Here is a 24614-nt window from a genome sequence, read left to right as displayed (position 1 = left end):
ATTCAGGAGAGAGAAAATAATAACTGGATGTCTGTTAGAAAAGAAAAAGGATGGGCCGGGCGCGGTGGCTCAAGCCTGTAATCCCAGCACTTTGGGAGGCCGAGGCGGGTGGATCACGAGGTCAAGAGATCGAGACCATCCTGGTCAACATGGTGAAACTCCGTCTCTACTAAAAATACAAAAAATTAGCTGGGCGTGGTGGCGCGTGCCTGTAATCCCAGCTACTCGGGAGGCTGAGGCAGGAGAATTGCCTGAACCCAGGAGGCGGAGGTTGCGGTGAGCCGAGATCGCGCCATTGCACTCCAGCCTGAGTAACAAGAGCGAAACTCCATCTCAAAAAAAAAAAAAAAAAAGAAAAAGAAAAGAAAAGAAAAGAAAAAGGATGGATGGACAAATGAGAATGTCGGCTCCATGGGAGCACCGGTATGCAAGAAACGGTTCTGGTTGTCTCATTCTCGGGGTGTGAAAACTCCTGGGTTCCAAGGAAGAACTGAAGTGTCAGAGTTTCCTGTCTGGGAAAAAGGGAGAAATTCAGTGCACAGGGTGGGGATCCAGGGTACAGATGGAGTAGAGGTGCTGAGGTATGTGTTAAGTAACAGAGGTGAACATTCAGAATGATTTATTCTTATCCCAAGAATATTTTGCATAGGATGGCCCTGGGCTTCATCACAGACCTGAGACTGAGCCAAAATAATAAATCACAAAGTTCCCTGGGCTCTAAAAAGAATATAACATGAATACTGAATAGTATTTGCGTTATCATGTAACTAAGGCCAAAAAAAAAAAAAAATACCTTGCATTCTCACATGCCTTGTGCTTTCTCTAGAAACAAAATTCCTATCTAGAATCTCCCTTTTCTTATCTCAATAGACACAGTGCCATCTACTGAAAATAAAGCACCAATAGCCATGGCACCGTGAGGGATTCCCAGGAGAGCCCCCCTCTCTGTGGGCTCCCTATCTCACCCACCTCCCAGATGGACTGGAGGGAGTAGGCGGAATCCACAGGCTGTTCTCCTGTCACAAACTGTAATGCATCTGTTCCCTGGTGCTTTCCGTGAGCAGCGAGAGTAAGACGTTCCTGAAGGGACCTAGGGAGCCTGGCAAGGCACTTACAGTGTAAGTGAAAGCTCTTTTAGGCTGCCCTCTTGCCTTCAACCAAGTATAAACTGAAGCTCTTTTATATAGAGGAGGCCTACTTTTTATATTCTATCATAACAAGGATGAATGACATGTCTTCCTCTGGGTAATTAGGAGATGTTTCTTTCCACACGACAGTGTAGCAATGTGTTTAAGTACGTTTATGCTTCTGTGAAATTTTGAATAGGTACAGTGGATAAGAGGTTAATAACAGAATCCTGGACCATTATCAAGACAGGGATGTCTTTGGGAACTGTGGATAACCGAGGTTGCTGTGAAATTCACGTAGGTCAAAGTCCACGTTTGAGTTTAGTATGTCCTCCCCAAGTGGCAAGTCTCTCGGTCTCACACATGGAGAAATGGAGAAACGAAAGAAGACTCTGATTTAGCCACCACAGTTAATGATAAAATAGAAAACGAAAGCTTTAAAATACACAGCCTTCTACAGGACATACCCAATTCTTGCCCTCACCGCCTCTCACTTTACCATTTCTCCTCCCAAGGAATCTTGGCTCAGCGCGTCAGGAAGCTCTTCAGGGACCATTTATAATTTAAAAGCTCTGGTTTGAATTGATTCTGATTTGGCTTTTGGTAGTCAGATCTGGCATCTCTTCCATTTGCCCCTCCAAATCTGGCCCCATTTTCTCGATTGCATTTACTGCTCATTCTTTCTGCTGTCTTTTTATTAGATTTTCCAAAGCAAAACTCCCTGCAGTTAAGTCTATGGTCTGGTAATTTATCACAAATATTCTTGAAATTGCCTCATTAAAAGGGGCATTTGAAGCTGAAACCTAAGCGTCTGTTACCACGGTAACCACCACCGACTATTTAGAACAGCCTGCTTAAACCAGAGGGGTAGAGAATTGCTATTGGCAGAGATTGAAGGTAGGTAACTGAACACTACTGGGCAGGGGAAAAGGCCTGTAGATTCTGATGTGGAATTCTCAACCTCAAGTCAGATATCCTTCTACACAATGAAAGAAAATAAGTTGGTGTCATGCTCCTGAGTTTTCTGCTACATGTAGTCCAGGAAATTTGAAAATTGAAAGCTCTTTTCACCATCAGATTACCAAGGGAGTTTGGATTAAAAATGTATACCTCAAAACTTACTTGATCATGCTTTGCATATTCTTGAGCCAGTCATTTGGCTGTCAGTGCCTCAAGTTCTTTGTACATTTTTTTTCAAAAGTGGCCAACATAAACTCTATATGGCTCAGGCTGTTTGCGCTGCCATAACAAAATGCCTTAGGCTGGATAACTTATAAAGACAAGAAATTGATTTCTTACAGTTATGGAGGCTGAGAAGCCCAAGATCAAGGCGTTGGCATTGATGTCTGTTGAGAGCTGCTCTGTGCCCCCAAGATAGTGCCTTGTTGTGAAATCTGCAATCTCAAGGGGCGGGAGGTAGAAGAGCCAAACTCATTTACTCAAGGCCTTTTATGAGGGTACCTAACATGGTTCTTGAGGACAGAGCCCTCATGATTTAATCATCTCAAAAAGGCCCTACCTCTTAACGCCATCACCTTGAGAACGAAGTTTCCGTATGTGAATTTTGGGGGGTATACACCCATTCAGACCATAGCGCTATGTCAGCAGGTTATGTGAATATCAGTGAGGCAATAAAAGTGAAGCCTTTTTGTTAACAAGGTGCTACATCCAAGTAGACTAAAACTCATGTTTTGAATCTACAACTGTTCTCCAGAATCTCTTATGGATTGCCAGTAGGCAAGGCAAGCTTCTTTCCTCAAAACAAAAACAAAAACAAAAACAATCACAATTCCTCCAGTAGAGAGTAGTGTGTAGTGTCAAAATAAGCTTATTTACTGCCTTTCCAAGCCAGGATTCTCCATATTTTCCATTATCCACAGTCCTGTAAGAGAGCTAACAGTGCTTGTTAGACATATCTCAAAGTGCTACAAAGGTGGTTATAAGAAGTATTATATGCAGTATAATACTTCTTATAAGTAGAAGTATAAGAAGTATTGTATGAATATTACTCAAAGCATATTTGCTAAATAACGAAGAGCACCAAAAGTACAAATGACATTCCTTCATTCTGTTTTCTTGGTTTTCCGGTGCAATTTTGGATAAAATATTAAAGAGACAATTAATCAGGAGTGCTGAGCATTGTGTGAAAATAGAGAGAGATGTCAGGTCAGGCAATATATATGCATAATGTAGAAAGATCTACATTTTTAAAAGTAGTTATGTGCTTGGGAGTATTTCGTATGTACTGTTTTCTTGGTATAAATATAGCGCATTAAATCAACAGGATTAGACAAATATGACAGATGGAAAAACACATCTTGGTGAGCAAAGTACAGAGGGATGAAGACATGATAAAGAAGAAAAGACTGCAGAGTGTTGATGTTCTTGTGACAAGAAGGAGGTATGCACCGGAATGAGTCGTGGTAGGAATGATTGTGGAAGACAGTAACAACAATAACTCGGGTTCATATGAAAAGGGATTGAGTTATGGATATAAGTGGATGCATTAAATCTGCAAGATCTAGAATTTCTTCAGCACTGCGTTCCTTTTGTTGTTTTTCATACGAGCGCAACTGCATTAATCAAATATTAGTGAATTTTTGGTGACTCATTCACGTACCTACGAAGGAACAGAGGTAAGCAGAGCTCATTCTTCGTGTGGTCGTAAGTAGGCAGCCTGTGACCTCAAATGTTCTAAATTTCCCTCTTTTCAGCAAGTGGGTAGGGAGGTCTGACCTTCCCAGTGATAGGTGGGGTGTGGAAGAGTTCACAGAACATTGAAAATATTGAGATGTTCAAATCAGAATGGATTCAACATCAAAGAGATATCTTGCACATAGTTGAGAAAAGGTGAACAAAGCAATTCCACACAAAATTGCTTGTTTCGTGGCTGTTAATGAGAAAATTCCCAGAAACGTACCTTTTACCGTTTATGTCTCAGACCTTGTAAATCATGAAATGCAATTTCAGACTGTAGTGTAAGACCTATAGAGAAACGTGGGTATTGCTGTTAGCTGTAAATACAGTTCTTTATTATGATTGCAGCTTGTTCTCCCTAAAATAAAATTCAGCATGTGCTGAATTTAAGTTTAGCTTGGCTAACTTTTCTGCCAGATAGAATATAAGTATACTGCATATAATACTGTGTTAGCTTTTTTTTCCAACACGAACTCAAATTTTGAATGTTCTTATCAGTTTATTATTAAACCTTCACGTAAAAACAAAATGGGACAATATAAGGGCATAATCTGTGGCATCAGATAGAGCTGTTTAGATGTTGATTATGCCACTTACTTGATTGCTAATCCTTACTTTTCTTATCTACAAAAATTGGATAGAAATGCTTACCTCATATGGTAGCTCTGAGGTGTAAAGGAGACAATGAATGTAGACTTTGTTGGAATACTTATGTTGCCTCAGTAAATAATACCCACTTTTCCCACCCAAGTTCTGAACCAATTTAGAAATAGACAAGAGTAACACAGGCAGGAGACCATTATCATTGACAAAGCTGACAATGGAGAGCTTAGGCTTCCTGATGCTGAATACCAGAAACAGACAGGATCACCAACTGGTATCAGGTAGTCCTGAACAGTGGGTCTTTCCACTGGGAAAAGGTCTTTGCCACTATGCTTACAGCATGCCTAAAATCACGCTCCCTGTGAGATCTGCTACCAAAAGAGAAAGAAGCTGGAATACAAATACCCAGATTCTCCAAAACTGATCCTTGCCAGGGGAGGATAAATGAGGAGGTGGAAGTATCCAGGAATGTTACAGCTCATGTGGCTCCCTCTCATGGGAGGAAAGAGCAGGAGTGGAGAATGAGTGTTCCCTCCCACAGAATGACTAGCACAGTGCCTGGCACAAAGAAGCATTCATTATTTGTCATCTATGCCTATTATAATTACCAATTCTTAAGAAAAAGTTAAAATTAATACAAGTTATACTTAGAACATATGGGAGAGTGGTGAGTGGCAAATTTTAGAGAGATTGATAAAACCTGAGTAGTTAAGGTTCTTATATGTCATAATGTACATTTTCATTTTGTTTTATAGATAATGGATAACAAAAAATAATCTGACTGTTCTCATACTGTTATAAAGAACTACCTGAGACCAGGTAAGTTATGAAGAAATGAGGTTTAATATACTCATAGTTCTGCAGGCTGTACAGGCAGCATGGCTGGGGGCCTCAGGGAACTTACAGTTATGGTGGAAGGCGAAAGAGAAGCAAGCACATTTTTACCATGGTGGAGCAGGAGATGGAGAGAGAGCAAAGGGGAAAGCACTACACACTTTCAAACAACCAGATCCCATGAGAACTCTATCATGAGACAGCACTAGGGGGATGGTGCTAAACCACCAGAAACCATCTCTATGGTCCAATCAGCTCCCACCAGGCCCCACCTCCAACACACAGGGTCACAATTCAACATGAGATTTGAATGGGGACACAGAGCCAAACCATGCCAAACTTTCAAGTTTCCATTTTAGAATATGAACTCTTTGTTATACAGTTTTGTGTTGCTATAAAAGAATACCTGAGTCTGGGTAATTTATAAAGGTAAGATGTTTATTTGGCTCACGGCTCTGCAGGCTGTATGAGCATGGCACCAGCATCTGCTTCTGGCGAGGGCTGCATGGAGCTTCCACTCATGGTGGAAGGCAGAGGAGAGTAGGCATCACATGGTAACAGGAAAGAAGAGAGAGAAAAAAAAGAGAGAGAGAGGATGAGAGAGAGAGGAAGAGGGGTGAGGAGAGAGGTGTCAGACTCTTTAACACATCTAACAGGAACAAAGAGTCAGAACTCACTCAATCCCACAAGAATGGCACCAAGCCATTCATGAAGGATCTGTCCTCATGACCCAAACACCTCCCTCTAGGACCCACTTCCAATATTGGGGGTCAAATTTCAACATGAGATTTGGAGGGTAAAAATACTCAGACTATATCAAACTCTAACTGCAGTAAACAGGATAGAGAAGATGAACAAAGTCTCCCTGAACCAGGCACTATGCTATGTACCTAATAGAATGCTCTCTCTTTTAATCTTCACAGCAATCTTGAGAATAATGCCATACTCACATTACTCCCATTTTAAGAGGGCAGAACTGAAACTTTAAAAGTTTAAATAATTTACCTAAGATACTCAGCTTATAAATGAAAAATCTAGAATTTGATCCCATATCTACCTGAGTCTAAGACTCAGGACTGGTTTCATGGGTCTGTGACCCATACAGTCACACAGAGCCCTGCATTTAAAAGGACTCTGTGCTTGGTTTCATGCTCTGCTGTCTCAGTATTGAAATTCTTAATCATTTTAAAATAAGGGATCTGCATTTTCATTTTGCCTTGGGTCCCTTAAATGATGTAGCCAGTCCTGCCAATATATCTTTTCTTCCTATTATTCCAGGCACAACTATCATTAAATCTGATTCTACACAAATAAAACTCCCTTTTCATCAGAGTTATGGAAAACTTAATGAATCTAGGTAGAATATTAGTATGTGGATGATTGTATATGGGTGTTTCTGCATTTACATATACAAATGTCCACAATTCAGAGCTCAGTCATTGTCACCAATCAATCTTTTCTCAAACATTTTTTTTATTCCTAGGGACTTCACCAGTGCTGCCATGCTGGCCCCATGATGTGAGTGGGACCCAGACCAAGAAGTGGTGAGGACAAGGCCTGAAGGTTAGTGAGGGAAGAGGAGGAATACATTTATGTCTAAGCACATGCGTCTGGTCATATTCCAAGTCTCAGTACAAATTAATTTAGAATTATCTAGTTGGTGTTTTCCACATTTCAGCTTCCATCAATTGGCACAAATAATGAAGGGATGATGCAATGTGTATTGGTACAATTTCACAACTTTTTTGGAGCCAGGCCCACTGAAAATTAGGTAGCTATTACAGATGACAGAGGAGGGTATTTTAGAAAAACATGCTATGTGAACAGCCCTACATTGGTGCCTTATCTTCAATCACTTTTTGAGATGGAGTCTCCCTCTGTCACCAGGCTGGAGTGCAGTGGCGCAATCTTGGCTCACTGCTGTCTCCACCTTCTGGGTTCAAGTGATTGTCCTGTCTCAGCCTCCTGAATAGCTGGGATTATAGGTGCACACCACCACGGCTGGCTAATTTTTAGTAGAGACAGGGTTTCACCATACTGGCTGGGATGGTTTCAATCTCCTCTTTAAGGTAGTTGGCCACTCTAACTATCCCTTTAAGAAAGAACTTTAAAAAAAAAAAAATTAAAAATATTGAAAATACAAAAAGAAAGACCCTAGAAAAATTATTCCAAGTTTTTCCATATTTTTTTTCACATGCACATACATACACATACACAGACTTACAAAATAGAAAATGATGGGCATACTTTTTTGTAATCTGGATTTTTTTCTACTTATATTGAGCATTAATAGTTTTGAAAAAACCTATAATAGCCCTTTTGGTCATTTAAATGATTTCCTGTTTTTTTTTTTTTTGTTTTTTTTTTTTCTATGAAATCCATTGTTGTAAAAAAAAATCTGATTATTTTCTTAAGCTGAAGTGAAATATCCTATTCAAAGGATATATACACTTATAAGACCCTTGATACATATTGCTAAATTGTGCTCAAGATTTGTTTTACTAGTATACAGTCCCAGCTCAATGTGGGAATGCCTGTTTGCATAAACCTGTTTTTAAAAGTTCAGATCTAAATCTATTTGGTTTTTTCCTTCTGAATGCTTATCAACAAGGTGCATACTTTGGACTTCAGGGGAACAGAAGATAACTCGCCACTCTACCACACACTGTGACCACATGGTCGTAGACGTGCCATGCCTCTCTCCACTGCAGAGAAGAGCTTTTCTTGGTTTACTACAGCTTTGGCTGTATCTTTGTTTACCATACCTTTAGTAAGGAGATATGACTATTGCCTAAACATACTTTTTGTTTTCTTTTTTAAGGTAGGTTATTTATTTATTGAGCTCGTTTTTTTTTTTTTTCCAAATGATATTATTATTCTCTCACATATTGTCCTAGAACTTTTTTTTATCCCCTATTGAATAAATGTGTGGCTTTTCTTTCTCCAATCTGAAATCAGTGTTATTCATGTTGCAATGTTGTTGCCTAATTTTGAGTCTCTAAAATGACTTGTAAATTAGAATTAGATCCCAAAGAAAATTATTCCAGCTAATTCTAAATCTTTGAAAGTTATTTCTATGCTTTAGTTGTATTCTGTGAGGATTTATTACAGCCTTCTAGAGCTTTCTAGAATTTGACAGAGAAGAAACAGCCTGAAAACCAACCTCTTGAGTAAGCTCAGATATTACTCATAGGAGCTCACACACTTAGATTCTTTTCTAAATCCTAGGTTTGCTTTACAGGACACATATCGATCAAGCATATTGATTAAACCTCAATGAGAAGTTTAACAGGAAACTCTTAGTTAAAAATCCTCTCTGGCCAGAAATTGAATAAGTAATTTTAGGGCAATATGACGTGTTTTTGAGTGATAAGCTGGATTCTGAAAAGACATTTATTCAGTAATGCTAATAGTAATCATAATTCTTTTCACTAATTGCTTTCATCTCAAGTAATAGTGTTTAATCAACCACAAGAGGACCAAGAGAAAAAGACCAAGTTGACCTTCGACTTTTAACCCCAACACTGCGTCTTTACGTCACTGCAGTAGCAGATGGCTGCAGTTCTTCCCTATAGTTTTCTCAAACGTTTCTTTGGAATAGTGCTCTAAACTCTAGGGGTAATTCATCTGCCTATAACACTGGGGAACTGCTTGTCTGATTATTAGATCAAATAAGAGGATAAACTAGATAGCTTATTAAAAAACCAGGAAAACATATTTGGGACACTATATAATATTTTGTGTTGGATCTTCTATTTTTTTTTTTTTTCTTTAGATTATACTGCCAGTCACTCTACTGCTCATTTTGGGAACCTTTGCTCATTTCTTCTACTATAAGTTTACCATTTTTTAATATACCATTGAAGATCTGCAAAGGTCCTTACATTTTTAGGTAGCTAAAATTGGATATTAATATTTTTTGAAAACCTGTTGCCTGGTAGTGATAAGGAGAAACTGGGACAAGAAACTGGAAATAGCTATTTTTAAATTGTTACCAAGTTCTTGCGTCCCTTGACGTAAAATTTTGAATTTACTTTTGAGGACAGATTGCTTCTTTACTTCCACGCCTTGATTCCCAGTTGCATATATTTTGATTATGGGGAAGATGCCACCATGGTCTCTAATTCAAAGTGTGTACTGCATCTTGTAAGACAGAAGAGCATCCGTTTAAGCGGTCGTCTCCCAGTTGGCCCCAGAGTGGAGTCTTCAGTGAGCTATTCCAGCTTTCAAATAGCCCAGCCATTTCTGAGAGATTGGGTGTGCGATAAGGCATTTAGACCATTGCTAGGAAAACCTTCAACTGGGAAAGATGCTTTGAAAGGAAATATCCATTTTCCTTAAGACTCACCACAATAACCCCCTCTAAACACTAAACATTTGGATAGGGCCAAATCTCAGTACGTTGCAGGTGGGTAAGTACACACTATGACCTGGGAAAAAATAGCATACATGCTGCAAGCATTTCAAGACTTTGCTGACAATATATAGCAACAGAAACCTGGGGAACATGTGTGAGAGTGCATTCTAAGGGTATTTTTCATAAGAAGAGACAACATTACATTGGGTTAAATTCATGGATATGGGTGTGCTTAGAGATTCTGGATTTAATGTATTAGCTCATGCAACTGGAGGTGGCTTTAACATCTTTCCTGGTGGATTAACTAAAACTTGGACTCAATGGTGGACTGCATTTAATGGCGATACCATACCAGAGCTTCCTCGGCATGCTGTGGAGAAGGGAATCCACAGGCTTAGGAGATAAGGTTGGAGTGGATTTATTATGTGCAACCTGATGCCCATCCTCGCACCTAATGCTCCACCAGAAGGACTGGAAGACACTGTCTTCACTAAGACATTGAGAAATACTTTAGTAGAGGACACACCTGAATCCTTGAAATGCTCTGTGATTGCTCTACTTTGAAGGTTAGAAACGACTGTGGGGGATACTGCTCAATGAGATGGGCTCCCTGATTTGATTATGATGTGCCTTCATGCGTGTCTTCATCTTTCTTTTCATTAACATTTAGTGAGGCTGGGCGTGGTGGCTCATACCTGTAATCCCAGCATTTTGAGAGGCCCAGGTGGGTGAATCACTTGAGGTCAGAAGCACGGATAACATGGTGAAATCCCCTCTTTACTAAAAATACAAAAACTAGCTGGGCGTGGTGGCACATGCCTGGAATCCCAGCTACTTGGGGAGTTCTAGGCAGGAAAATTGCTGGAACCCGGGAGGTGGAGGCTGCAGTGAGCTGAGATCACACCACTGCACTGCTTGGGCGACAGAGCAAGACTCTTGTCTCAAAAGTAATAAAATAAAATAAAAATAAAGTTTATTGAGCTTCTTGGATCTATATGTTTATGTTTTTCAACAAATCTGGGAAATTTTCAGCCATATTTCTTCAAACTTTGTTCCTGTCCCCTATTCCCTCATCTTGGAAACCACATTTACACTTAAAGTAGGTTGTGTGAGGTTGTTCCACAGCTCACTGAAGCTCTGTTGATATTTTTCAGTCATTTTTTTTATCCGTGTTTCATTTTGAGTAGTTTCTATGGACATGTCCTCATCTGTAGTGTGTAATCTATTTTCAATCCCATCTAGTTTCTTTTTAATCTCATAAATTGTGTTTTTCAACTCAAGAAGTTTGATTTGGGTCTTTTTTTTTTTTTTTGAGACAGTCTCACTCTGTTGTTCAGGCTGGAGTACAGTGGTATGATCTCAGCTCACTGCAACCTCTGCTTCCTGGGTTCAAGCAATTCTTCTGCTTCAGCCTCCTGAGTAGCTAGGATTACAGGTGCTTGCCACCACACCCGGCTAATTTTTGTATTTTAGTAGAGACGGGGTTTCACCGTGTTGGCCAGGCTGATCCTGACCTCATGTGATCCGCCCACCTTGGCTTCCCAAAGTACTGGAATTACAGGCGTGAGCCACCACACTTGGCCTGCTTTCTCTGATTTTCTGAGAAGTGGTCTGTAATTCTTGTAGAGATCTTTCACCTCCCTAGTCAGCTGTGGTCGTACGTATTTTATTCTTTTTGTGGCAGTTGTGAATGGGAATCGATTCCTGATTTGGCTCTCAGCTTAACTGTTGTTGGTGTATAGAAATACTAGTTCTTTCGCACATTGATTTTGTATCCTAAGACTTTGTTGAAGTTGTTTATCAGCTTAAGAAGCTTCTGGGCTGAGACTGGGGTTTTCTAGATATAGGGTCATGCCGTCTGCAAACAGGGATAGTTCGACTTCCTCTCTTTCTATCTGGATGCCCTTTGCTTCTTTCTCTAGCCTGCTTGCCCTGGCCAGGACTTCCAATGCTATTTTGAATAGGAGTAATGAGAGAGAGCACCCTTGTCTTTTGTCAGTTTCAAGGGAAATGCTTCTGGTTTTCGCCCATTTAGTACAATGTTGGCTGTGGGTTTGTCATATATGGCTCTTATTATTTTGAGGTACCTTTCTTCAATACCTGGGAGAGTTTTTAAAATGAAGTTACTTTTATCAAGAGTTTTTATCAAGAAGGCATGTTGAATTTTATCAAAAACCTTTTGTGCATATATTGAGATAATCATGTGGTTTTCGTCTTTAGTTCTGTTTATGTGATGAATTACATTTATCAATTTGCACATGTTGAACCAACCTTGCATCCCAGGGATTAAAGCCTACTTGATCGTAGTGGATAACCTTTTTGATATACTGCTGGATTCTGTTTGTCAGTATTTTGTTGAGAATTTCTGCACTGACGTTCATCAAGGATGAACATAGACAATAAAATAGAATAAAGTTTAAAATAGGAAAAAGAAATAGAAATAGAAAAGAGAAAAAATAAAATAGAAAAAAGCTTACAGAATAAGGATATAAAGAATGAAATATTTTTATACAGCTACACAATGTGTTTGTGTTTTAAGCTAAGTGTTATTACAAAAGAGTCAAGAGGTTTAAAGAAATTAAAAAGTTTATGAAGTAAAAGTTATAGTAAGCTAAGGTTAATTTATTATGAAGGAAGGGAAATTTTAAAATAAATTCAGCAAATTTGAAATGTACAGGGTTTACATAAACTGCAGTAGTGGATAGTAATGTCCTAAGCCTTCATGTCCACTCACCACTCACTCATCAGAGAAACTTCCAGTCCTGCAAGCTCCATTCATGGTAAGTGCCCTACACAGGTATGCCATTTAAAAAAAATATTTTGCCGGGCATGGTGGCTTACGCCTGTAATCCCAACACTTTGGGAGGCTGAGGCAGGCAGATCACCTGAGGTCGGGAGTTCGAGACCAGCCTGATCAACATGGAGAAACCCTGTCTTTACTAAAAATACAAAAAAATAGCTGGGCTTAGTGGTGCATGCCTGTAATTCCAGCTACTCAGAAGGCTGAGGCAGGAGAATCTTTTGAACCCAGGAGGCGGTGATTGCAGTGAGCTAAGATCACGCTATTGCATTCCAGCCTGGGCAACAAGAGTGAAACTCCACTTCAAACATAAATAAATAAAAATAAAAAAACTTTTACATTATATTTTTACTTTATCTTTTCTGTTGAGATAAGTTTAGATACACAAATACCATTGTGTTCCAACTGCCTAGGGTTTCAGTACAGTAACATGCCATGTAGTAGGCTTCTTTAAATACACCATGATGTTAGCACAATGACAAATTTTCCTAGTGACAAATTTCTAACAATGTATCCCTGTTGTCAGGCTACTCATGACTGTAGTTTTGTTATCTGTAACCTTTTGGGTCTGCTTTAATTGAATTTTCTTCATTGCTATAGGCCTTATTTTTCTACCTCTTCATATACCTGGCAATTTTTGATTGAGGGGCAGCAGCTGTAAAGTTTACATTTTTAGGAGCTGAATGTGCTTGTATTTCTCCACATAAACTTGAGCTTTTTTCTAGGGCACAGTTAATTTGCTTGGATACAGTTTATCCTTTCAAGGGTCACTTTTAAGCTTTGTTATGCAGACTAACAAAGTCGAGGACTGATGGTTTTTCCCTCCTACAAATGTAATATACTTCGGAGTATTTTATCAGGTGTCCCATGCGTTACAAGGCTTTTCCTCTCTGGCCGAAGAGATCACTGTTTCTGCATCTCCGTAAGCTCTGGAGATTGCTCTACTGCCTCTTTTGTCTGTAAGCTCTGGAGATTGCTCTACTGCCTCTTTTGAGTAGCTCTTTATCCAACCTCAGGGAGTTTTCTCACTGCATGGGCTGATCACTGCCCAGCTGAAGAATCTCTGCAAGACAGCCTTAATCTACTTACAGGATTTTTTGGGAATGTAAATGGAAGACCCAACCTAAATTACATTAAGCAAAACAAAGGATTCATTGTCTCATAATACTAGAAAACTGAAGGGTAAAGCTCACTCGAGAGAGTGGTTGCAACAGCAAATGAGGCCATGTCTCCTGTGCTTACTGTTGCTCTTCCTCCATTTATTCCTTTCTCTCCTGCCCTCTTTGCTGATGCTAAATGATTTCTTACTGAAGATGGCCTCCTCCAAGCAGAGGGGAAGGTGGCCTGAAGCAGTGGCGGCTGCTATCACCGTCCTAGTCTTTCCTGAGGTCCAAGTATCAAATCTCAAGAGAAACGTACTGGCCTGTTAGAGTCACATGCCCATTCCTGAGCCAAGCATTGTGCATGGTAGAAGGTGTGTTCTGACAGACAAAGCCAGGGTTAGCACTAGTTAAAACCTGTGAAACGAACTCCCTGCAGGAGAGAATAGTTTTGTTACTAGAAGATGCTGAGGGAGGGAGTTTGGGTTGACAAACCAGCAATGATCAATTTACCCAGTTTCCTCATCAGTAAAGTGGATGAAAAAGTCTAAAATGTGACAGCGTATTTATGAGGTGCTTGGCCTATCATAAGGGCACGTGAATGTGGTGTTGTTATTAATAATCTGAGCCTAGTACCTCCACGTGTCAGCGACTGCATCCACTTCTCTGTATCACTAATCCTCAGTGAAGAAGTTTCTCCTTTGTCTCTCTGTGCCAAGAGTCACTTGAATTCCTACCATGGGCCTCGGTTTGCAGGTACCTGGGTTCTTGATCATTTGCCATTGCCATTTCTCCAATGTACCTGTTTTCTGCCTTGCCTAGGCAGAGATCTTTTGTAAGCATCACATCAGCATCAGGAAACAAACGGTCCACCCAAATTGGGTCTTTTGAGTAGAGTTTATTAAGGAGATTATTTATAATGGCGTTAGCAGGTTATAGGGAAATCACAGGGGTGGTGCAGTACCCTGGGCTAGTAGAAGGCCTGATGGGACAAAGGACAGAATGGTGACTGGAGCTGGAGAGAAAGGGTCACCTGGCAGGAGCGGGGATATTCAGCCAGCCTGTAGTGACCCACGGAGAGGGAGCCAGTGAATAAACACCCTGACCTTCTGCTCTCATTATTCTACCCTCTTTCTGATCTCCAGTGCTCCCTGTGGCGTGAATGCAATAGGAAGCTATAGCGTAAAAGAGTCTGTTTACACAGCCCAATAGGTCAGCCTCCTACTTGGGCCACAGAGAAGAGTGATGAATGGAATAGGGTGGACTAGAAGAACAAGAGGGAAACATCGAGCATGCCCTAGATCTTGGACTTGCTTTTTCCCAAGATGAAATAGCTGATTCTTGGTCAGATTCACAGAACCTGTGTTTGCTCTGGATTTTCCTGGTCTTGAGACAGGGAGCTCTGAATGTCTATAACCTGAAGCAGGGGAAGATTGCTAGCCACCGTCTGGTATTTAAGAAAGCAAAATATTCCTTGCAAATGCCTGGAAATTTGCAACCTGATAACAGGAGGGTTTGTTCTTTAGTTGTGTTCCTTGAATGGATCCTAGATCAAGCCACTCCTTGAAGGGGACAGCTTTCCTGGTTGCCTGGAGAGAACCGGCACCAAAGAAAGAGAGCTGTTACCTTACAGGGACTCACGTGGGAGGAGGCCACTGGCGAATTCACAGATTCGTCTTTCAGCATCTTTTAACAATGCAAAATTCACCTCAATTTTCAAAGTGCTTAGAGGGGAAGCCAAGGATGTAGAGCAGGGGAATGAAACTTAATAGTAATAATAAAAGAGAGAGAGGAGGTAAAAACAGGTTGCTGAGAAATATACAGACAGATAAAAGCGAAGACAAAGGGAAGGGTGAAGTAAAAACAAAATCGAAGTGATGAGTACTAACAATAAACGTGCAACTCGGAGTCAGAGGCAACCCCACCATTGGAGAGAAAAAGCAAGCCTTGGTCCAGCTTTTGCTGTGGAAGATGAACCAGGGGCCAAGCAGCTGCCCATTGTCACAGACAGAGGACAACGCAGGCCTGGCCCAGCTCTCTGCTCTTTGTTTTGAATCCTACATCTTGCTTTCGGAAACACCTTGGAAGTCACTTAGCCAAGGCGAGAGGAGAGGAAAAAGCCAGCTATCTGGCAGGCCTGCCTGCACAGAACAAGAGCTTTGCTGGGCCATTTGAGACAGGTGGGTGATTCAGACTATACTTCAAGGGAAGATCCCAGGAGTGGTTTGAGGATTTGGGATCTGTTACCAAATTCAAAAGAAAAATCACAACCCAAGCGCCCCCTGGCTTAAGTGCCATGTTTATTTTCACAGCCTTTGTCTTTAAGAGTTCGGCACTCTATTGCCATGTTGCTATTATAAGGATGGAAAAAATAGAACCATTTTAATGTTGTGCTGTTTGCATTTCCCGACAGTTAAGAAGCAGCCCATTATTAGCTGACAACACCGTTGTCACATTAGTGGTGACTTTGCTGCTTGGGATTCAGCTCATGAAACATCTTCCTTCCTGGTACAATTTCTTTTCTTTTCTTTTTCTATCATCTCTCGTGATTAATTCTCATGCAGATGACTAGCTAAATGGCCATCTATGCTTTAGGTCTAACTGCTGGTCTGGGTTAAGAAGGAGCCACCAGAGATGCTAACGTACTAAGTTTGATGCAGTTTCAAACTGCTAGAACCCCTGGAGCTACTTTCTCATGGCTATCCCTGAGAAGCAAGGGAGCTGTCTTTGTCAGGTATGGGGAGGTGGGATGTCACAACCCAGGGGGCTCAGGGAGGTCCTGACACAGAGGAAGAAGGACTTCTGTGTTGGTGGGAGGTATCAGGGCATGAGGTCTTGGGGGCTGTTGGGGGTGAAAGGGTCTGATGCAGAGTGCTGGAGACCAGCGGGAAGAGAGACATTACTGCCAGGGATAGGGACAGTGGTGGCAACAGAAGAGTGATTCATTGAATAAATAGAGAACAACTGGAGCCAGGCATTGCATTATTTGAGAGAATAAATATACATAAAAAAAGAGAGCCAGCTGCCTGGGGTGGCTCACACCTGTAATCCCAGCACTTTGGGGGGCCAAGGTGGGTGGACCACCTGAGGTCAGGAGTTCAAGACCAGCCTGGACAAAATGGTGACACCCCGTCTCTACTAAAAATACAAAAATTAGCCAGGTGTGGTAGTGTGTGCCTGTAACCCCAGCTATGTGGGAGGCTGAGGTGGGAGAATCACTTGAACTCGGAGGCAGAGGTTGTAGTGAGCCAAGATCACACCATTGCACTCCAGCCTGGGCAACAGAGTAAGACTCTGCCTCAAAAATAAATAAATAAATAAAAATAAAAAGGAGAGAGAAAACTACAACTCTGTGGCATAGGAATGGAATTGTAGATATTAGTACAACCTCATGGCTTTTAATATATGGGTATATAGACGTAAATACAGATAAGAAATGTACACATGTATATGCTTGCATGTGTGTATGTATACTTTGCATGTTGCAATGTTTCTCTAAGTGTTGGATTGTTTGAAAATAAAAACAAGAAAAATAATATGAGGGCAATAGTACTATTTTAAATGGGATATATAACTAATAATGTCATAGTACTAACAACATAGTGTTGTTAAAGTGTTAAATGAGATAATTCATTCAGTGGATATAATATAATGCCTGGCACCCAGTAAGCTCTCAATAACTATTATTATTATCATCCCGTGGGAGAAAAGCTTACCATGAACACTATTCTACATACTGTTCTTCTTTTCACTAAAAATATATCTCAGAAATCTTTTCATTATATACTTTCCTTTTCAAAATTAATAAATCTTGCTAGTGTTCTTTACTATATTACTTTTATAATTAGAAAAACAAAAACAATCATTGCAGAGGGATAATCTGCCTTCGTATGTCATCTGCTGATGACTCATAATTTAATTAATTCTTGTTGCTAGTGGAAACCTCTGGGTGAATAAGGCTTAGTTGTATTTTAATAGCAGTACTTCAGTGGAGAGAATAAGAAAAAAATTATCCAACACCAAATCTTTGGTAACATGGATATTCACACTAATTTTTCCTACTTTTGTAAAGCTTTGAATCAAAATCACTGGGTAATGAAAGCAGCTGTCAAACTTCATTGCTTCAGTCCATGAACAAATCCCTACAGGTCTGCTGTGACCAGACACTATTCAGTGTGCTCGGGAGGCAGCTGTGAACAAAACAGGCTCTCCCCTCACAAAGCTCTCTCCTCCTAGTGGGGGGAGACAGATAAACAAATAAATACCCAACTTTCTGTGCTCTTTCAGTTAATGACAAATTAATACGAGATCTGTCCCTTTCCTTCATAACGAAAGGCAATTTGGTACTTTTTAAAAAAAGTTTGTACCTTATTATTCATTTGACTTTTAGTAACCTTTTGAGCCTTGGTTCCCATATATCAAAAATGGAGATAATAATAGCCATCTTATAAGGTGGTTGTAATCAAATATGTAAAATGCCTGGCAGAAAGTCAGCCCCTTAGCAGATGCTTGATAAAAAGAAGCCATTATTATATGTTAAATTGTACAATTTTGGGTTATTGTTTTGAAGACAAAAATAAAGATTGATTAACAGTTATAGGACCTTAGGTTGGGTGTGTCACTGATATATCCCCAAATCTTATCAACCTGTGCCTACACTACTAGTCATCTTCCCTTTACTGCCCTATCACAATCTCTCACCAAAAGGAATGAGGAGCCTGTTCTTCTACTGGGTTCCTTTCTAGAAGGAATCTCAAGAAATCTGTCATGGTCTCTTGTCACCTACCCTGCAGCCCACACTTTAAATGATCCCTTTGCACCGACTGTAATTGTGTTTTTCCAAGCAGCTCTTCCCAGAGGCCAGGGCTCTCACTGAGTTCTCCAAAGCTCACCAAGCCCAGACTTGACCTTGGAAGCCATGCTAAGCATTTGCATCTGTATCCTGAGAATACCGGGAAACTGCAATGGCTAAGTGGGAGAGTCACTTGACTTCATTTATACTGCAAAGGGAATCCCCAAGTTGCTTGTAAAGAATGGGATAGAAGGTGAAGAAAGCCAGGAGAGAAAGAGGATTCTGTTATCACCCAGGTAGAAAACAACAGAAGCGGGATCGGGGTGGGAGACTGGAGAGGCAAACAAAGCACGAGCTTGAACTTAAGTCTCTTCGGAGGCAGAACTGATAGTACTTGTTGATGGATTCCGTGGAGGAGTGGGAAGGAACAGGGAAGTTTTCAGTCTGAACATCTGGGTGAATTTATATGGCTGTATCATTTACTAAAGAGGAAAAGTAACATGATACTTAATAAAAACTTTACTAAGTGCCAATGGAATGAAGTTGAGTGCTTGACACTGCAGGGACCAGAGGGTGCTCCTCGGGCTCAGAGCTGACCCTAACAAACCCGCAAGTCTCTCCATGGCCAGGCCCAACTCACACTCCACACACAGGACTTCTAGGCATCCGCAAGCCTCAGTCCTGTGCCCAACCCATCAGTCCCCTCAAAGTAAAGAACTCCTCTCCTTCTCTATTCTGAGATGTGTTCATCCCATCCCACACTCACCGAGGGAATGGTCTCAGGACACTGCGCAGCCAAAGGGATCAGCAAAACGCCCCGAAGCACATTTCCCTTTCCCCAAGTCTGGGCTCTGAGTCCTAAAGTGCAGTAAGTAGGGGAGAGTTCAGTTTACAAGCACCATTTATGGCCAATAAAGAGTTCTCGAATTCTTCAAGAGCACAGTGTAGTTAAGAATGTCCGGAATTCCCATTATGAAGCAGAACACTCAACACCTCAGTACTGCAGCGTCTCCTCTCAGGTGCATAGAAACTTCCCCACCCATTCCAGGAACCAGGGGGAGGTACTTACTTCACATTTTAAAAAATACAGGGACCATTCACATGAATTAAAAAAATAAAAGCAACTTCCAAGAATCACCTGTTTTGGCAAACAAGCTAACAGACCGTCTCCAGTGGGTGCCCTCCCAGGCACAGTAGAGGAAGCCTTTTCATGGGATGAGCTTTTCCTTCTTGCTCTTAGGCGAGGGCACTTGTCAGATCTGAAATGACACCAGGTCTGAAATGACACCAGGTTTGTTTCCTAGAGCAGCTGTTACAAATGACTGGAGTCTGAGCAAGGTATCTTTAAGACAGGGTGGGGAAAGGTGAACATTCCAAGGGACAGATTGAAGTGTGCAAGCTTTCGTGTACAAGAAGGCCCGTGGTTCAATGCAAAGCGTAGTGAGGAGATCGCACGCTGTGCTGGTTCTCTTTGCCTTGTTTCCCTCGCCTCCCTGACTTTCACTCTGTGAGGTACCTATTTGTTTCCTTCTCTGAGACTGGCACTCAGCTTCACTTTGCCAGCTTCTCTGGCAGCAGCAGTCAGTAATCATACTCATCGTTTGCTTAGCCCTTTCCATGTGCTCGTAGGCCCTGTGCTAAATGCTCAACAGGCATCATCTTATAATGCTATGGTAATTCCGCGAGGGAGTGCTATCATTATACTCAGCTGATGCAGAAAAAACACCAAGTCGGAGAGACGAAGTCCTTTGCCTGAGGTGACAGATTTGGGAAGGGTCAGAAGTCAGGTTTTCATGACTTCCAGGCCCCAGCTCTTTCCACTTTGACTTCAGTCTTTGTTTGTTCCCCCTGGCTTACACTTTGTTTTCAACTCTGCATTCAGCTGACTTCCCCATAACAAATTGATCTTGCCCACTTCTCAGGTGCCCTGCGTGTTCCCTGGCAACCAGCTGGTCTTGAGGACCTCATCTAACCACGTCATTGCGAAGCGCTCTCTGCTGCCCCCACCTGGCAACCTTTAACACCGGCCAGTTCCCTGTTCCATGCACACTTACTTGCTAAAAGGAGCCCGGGTTTTTCACGTATCTCTATTTTCATTAACCAGATGCTTCCGTGTTATCCTTTAAATTAAAATAAAAGCAATCATTTTTCAAGCTCAGGATCTAAGAATACATTTAAGGTCTCAAAATGGATTGAAAAGAATGTAAATTTAACTTGTAATTGGATACATGGAAAGTTAATGGGAAGTAAAGATATTTCAAATTCAGAATCCTTTGAGGCTTTTCCTAGAGATGAGAAATTATGACTTTTAAAAAGACTTTGTGTCTTTGTAATGTATATTTGCTTATAAATATGTTCGTTCATGAAACTTTGCCAGAGTGTCTCAGGAATGCCTGTCTAAAATGTAAATGTACTGTTTTGAGAAGGTTACTACTTCTTCAGCTTATTAGAAATAAGCCAGTGTGAGATCAATAATTACCTTTTGGAATGCTGACTTATTTACTGTATTTGATTATCTCGTGTTGCAGGAATACAGTAGGCGTTTAGTTGGATGAATTATAGAGTACCTAAATTGCTTTTACGACTTACAGAGTTACAGGTTACAGTCAACCTATTTGACTTAGGTTAACCTTGGAATTTTTCTTATACAGTTGTTTGAGGCTTTACTCAATAAAATACTGTACTGGTACAATGAAATGGGTATCCTGTGTCCCCAAAGCGAATGACTTTCTAAAGCACTTGACTTTCCTACTGTAAGATTAGCACTATTATTTCCAGGCCAATCAATAGGCACAACTCCAAGATTAAGAGCAATTTGGATCATTATTCTCCTTTCATTACATATTCATTATTTTCTGTTTGAATAAGACCTGTAATCAGTGTTATTTACCAATCTTTATGGTGAAACTTTAAACTACTGATTGTTTCTGTCTTTGCAGGTATTAAACGCCATTTCAGATACCCTTTCAATAATTTTGTAGTTGCTAATGAAGTCCATTTTCCCAGATTTTTCAGTCCACTGAAAGAACATTGAACCCCCAAGAGTCTTTGAAAGGTATTTGTTGTTTAATTGGTGGCAGCTGTTCTTTAGAAAGTTACCTAAGTATATAAAAGTGCTTTTTCTCCCCTCTTTAATAGCTTTTTATCATCGTTTAAGGGTTATCCTTGAAATACATGCAGAATACATATGAAGGTCGCCTGAAATGCTTTGATATTGAAAATTTTAAATACAATCCTAACACATGCAAGAAATTATAGGATAGTACCCCTTAATTTTGGATTTAATTACTAAAACTTTAACAAAATATATTCTCTTGACTTTCTGGCTGGATTTCTTCCAGAAAAGTTATTAGTTTATTCTCGTTAATTCTAAAGCATGTGCATTCTACACTACTTGAATACATTTTTTTTTTTGCTTTGTCCTTGAATTCTTTCCAGAAATCATAAAGTATTAGAAACATACAATAATAGCAGATTTGCTTAAAGTCACTATCAATCCAGTTTATAACCACTAACAGTTTGTGCAATGAATTTCAGAAAGAAATCCTTACATAGACATCTAATGTCCAGAATAACCAGAGCCAAACATAATGATTTTACAGTTGAAGGATAGCCAAGACGCACATTTTCTGAGTGTGGTTTTACTGGGAGTCTGCGTGTGGATGAAATATGGCTTTTAAGAACACAATCTTCATGGAAAAGGCCTTTCTTGTCATAGCACTGGGCTGACTTTCAAGCCAAGGTCAAAGTACTTTCTGCAGGTCTATTTTTAGGTTTCCCATTTCTCAACAGGAGGCTCCCAGTTTGAGTGAGCGAGCGCAAGGCAGATTGGACTGTGCCCTAGAAGGAACAGGAATGCCTCCTCTCTGTGGCTTCCCCTGCATCTAAGTGCAGACTTCCTGCTTTGCACAGCTCCAGGGTGAATGGGCATTCTCAGCTGGCTGCCTCTGTGGTCACCCTGCCCCAGCAAATGCTGTAGTCTCTCCTAAGGCAAAGGCATATGCAGGACTCACCTTCCTCTTGCCTCTTTTGGATTTTCTAAAAATGTGTCTACTTACATTATTGCTGTTAAGAGTTTTCCAGATCTTCAAACTGCAAACCCAAGGGGGGAATGAGGTCAAAGTGATTTACTTTAGGTTGACGTGGAAGACACCAGGAAAAGAGTATGTTAATTAAATATATCAAATGCTCTTTCTTTGTCTTTGAACTTGAATACCAGAGTACACAGAAGTTTGTAAATAAATTAATACATTAATGCATGTATTTTAGCTTTATGTTATGACCTTTCATTGAAAGGGGCAGAAGAATGAGGATGAAGGAAACCAGGAAGACAAGCAATCAACCTTGATGTAGGCAGAATCTCGGAGGGGAAAATATCTACTGTAATAATTATGTATCACTTTCCCAAAAAGGAACACTAGATTGTTAAAAAGAGTAATCCCTGAAGTTGTTATAAGTAGTGCTTTGATTTTATGAATATATGTTCTTAAAATATTTTCCTTTCCTTATTTTCTAGTGAGGAAGGATTTAAATATCCTACCCTGGGTGCTGGAAATGTTGCATCCTCTTCCCGCCAAACCATTAGCTTTTACTTCCTTGCATAACAGCCCCATCTTGTGGTTATTTGTAAATTTTCCAGTAAAGATATGTTGCATTTTCACAGTTACGGGCATAAGTGGAATCCTCCCTTTTACCTTTCCCAAAAGGCTGGATGAAATGAAGAAAGAAAGAAGGACGGGCATGCATGAATTCAATTTAAAAGGCCAAAAACTGATGAGGGAAATACAGGGCAGGTATTCAACAAGTATTGTTTGCATTAATGTTAAGTGAAGGCATAGCTCTATTAATAGGTAAAAGGTAATGAGAGCATCATTAGTTCCCTCATTATCTTTTTTCTTTTTCTTTCTTTCTTTTTTTTTTTTGAGACAGAGTCTTGCTGGAGTGCAGTGACACCATCCGGGCTCACTGTAATCTCCACCTCCTGGGTTCAAGTGATTCTGGTGCCTTAGCCTCCCGATAGCTGGGATTACAGGCGTGCTACCACACCCAGCTAATTTTTGTGTTTATTAGAGACGGGGTTTCTCCATTTTGGCCAGGCTGGTCTCGAACTCTTGACCTCAACTGATCTACCTGCCTCGACCTCCCAAAGTGCTGGAATTATAGGTGTGAGCCACCGTGCCTGGCTTCTTCCCTCATTATCTTCATAAAGCTTCTGATCTGGCACCTGTCTGCTTCACTAGTCCCAGGAGGCTTACCAGAGCTCACAGAGCTCTGCAATCCAAACCCCTGTACTAGGGAACACCCTTTGGTTTCAAATGGTAGAAATACAATAGGAAATAGCTTCAGAAGAATGGAAAGGTAATGGCTTAGATAACCAGACAGCCAGAAGGACAGAGGAAATGGATGATTCACAAAGACCTGACACAGGGTTCTGAATGCCAGCAGGACTCTTCTCCCTCCTGCGTCTCTGAGGGTTTTGCTCATTGTCTTATTTTCCCCTGTGCTTCTTTTCTGGCTCTCTACAGTTTCCAGGCTCACATCTGGGCTCATGGCTCTCGAACTGGAGGGAAGGAGCCCTCCTTTCCCATAAAGTTAAAAAAAAAAAAAAGCCAGGGAAGAAGTCTGATTGACTCGTTTTGGGGTACATGACCACCCTTTGACCAATTGCAGTGGTAAAGGGAGTGAGGCACACCGGCTGGCTTGGGTAAGTTGTCCACCCCTGAAGAGAACCAATCACTGTGAACAAGGATGTAGGGTCATGTGGAAAGATGAAAGTTTTCACACAGAACGCTGGTCTGGAGGGAGGGAGTGAAGGAGCTGTTTGTTTAAAGAAGGAAGAGATGAATAGACCAACTTGGCTAACCGAAACAAACCGGCTTCCTCCTTTCCTCTCCTGTCTGTTCCTGGCACATCACTCAACAAATATTTGCTTGATAAATAAAAGATTTTCTAATTAAATAGAAGATCCCAGGGTAGGTATAAATGGTAGTGGGGTGGGGATAGGGGTGTGTCTGCTATTTCCTGGAGCTGAAGAAACCGCAAGGTTCCTTTCCTTCTTAAATTCTGGGGGTTTTCCACTCCCTGGCTCTGGCCATGTATGGTCTCCCTTCTTGCTTTAGAGCTTACACCGAGAATGCTGGTTTTCATTTGCTTGACTCAGAGAGCATCCTCTTTGTCCCTTGGGTACCTTCTACTCTGCAGTCCTGGCTTTAGTGTTTTCTTGCCCACTCTCTGAGCCCATGTAGACCAGTACATGTGAGCCTTTTTTAAAAAGTTTGATTGCTAATCACTGAAGAAAAGAGAA

At 40.8% G+C, this 24614-nt stretch overlaps 1 long non-coding RNA gene across 3 annotated transcripts in view; it reads left to right on the top strand.

Moving 5' to 3' along the window:
• The window catches only part of LOC141584602 (uncharacterized), a 65775-nt gene that overhangs the window by 1815 nt on the left and 39346 nt on the right, over nt 1-24614 (top strand). For 2 of the 3 annotated variants that reach the window (XR_012517751.1, XR_012517749.1), the window contains exons 1-2: nt 233-5246; nt 6745-6824. This is a non-coding gene — a long non-coding RNA (uncharacterized LOC141584602). Of the gene's footprint in view, nt 1-232; nt 5247-6744; nt 6825-24614 lie in introns of those variants that run through there. The other variant, XR_012517750.1, reaches the window with a different exon arrangement.

Source organism: Saimiri boliviensis, chromosome 5 (genome assembly GCF_048565385.1).
Source record: "Saimiri boliviensis isolate mSaiBol1 chromosome 5, mSaiBol1.pri, whole genome shotgun sequence".
In the NCBI taxonomy this organism is placed as follows: Eukaryota; Metazoa; Chordata; class Mammalia; order Primates; family Cebidae; genus Saimiri; species Saimiri boliviensis.
This window is presented reverse-complemented; position numbering and strand designations above follow the sequence as displayed.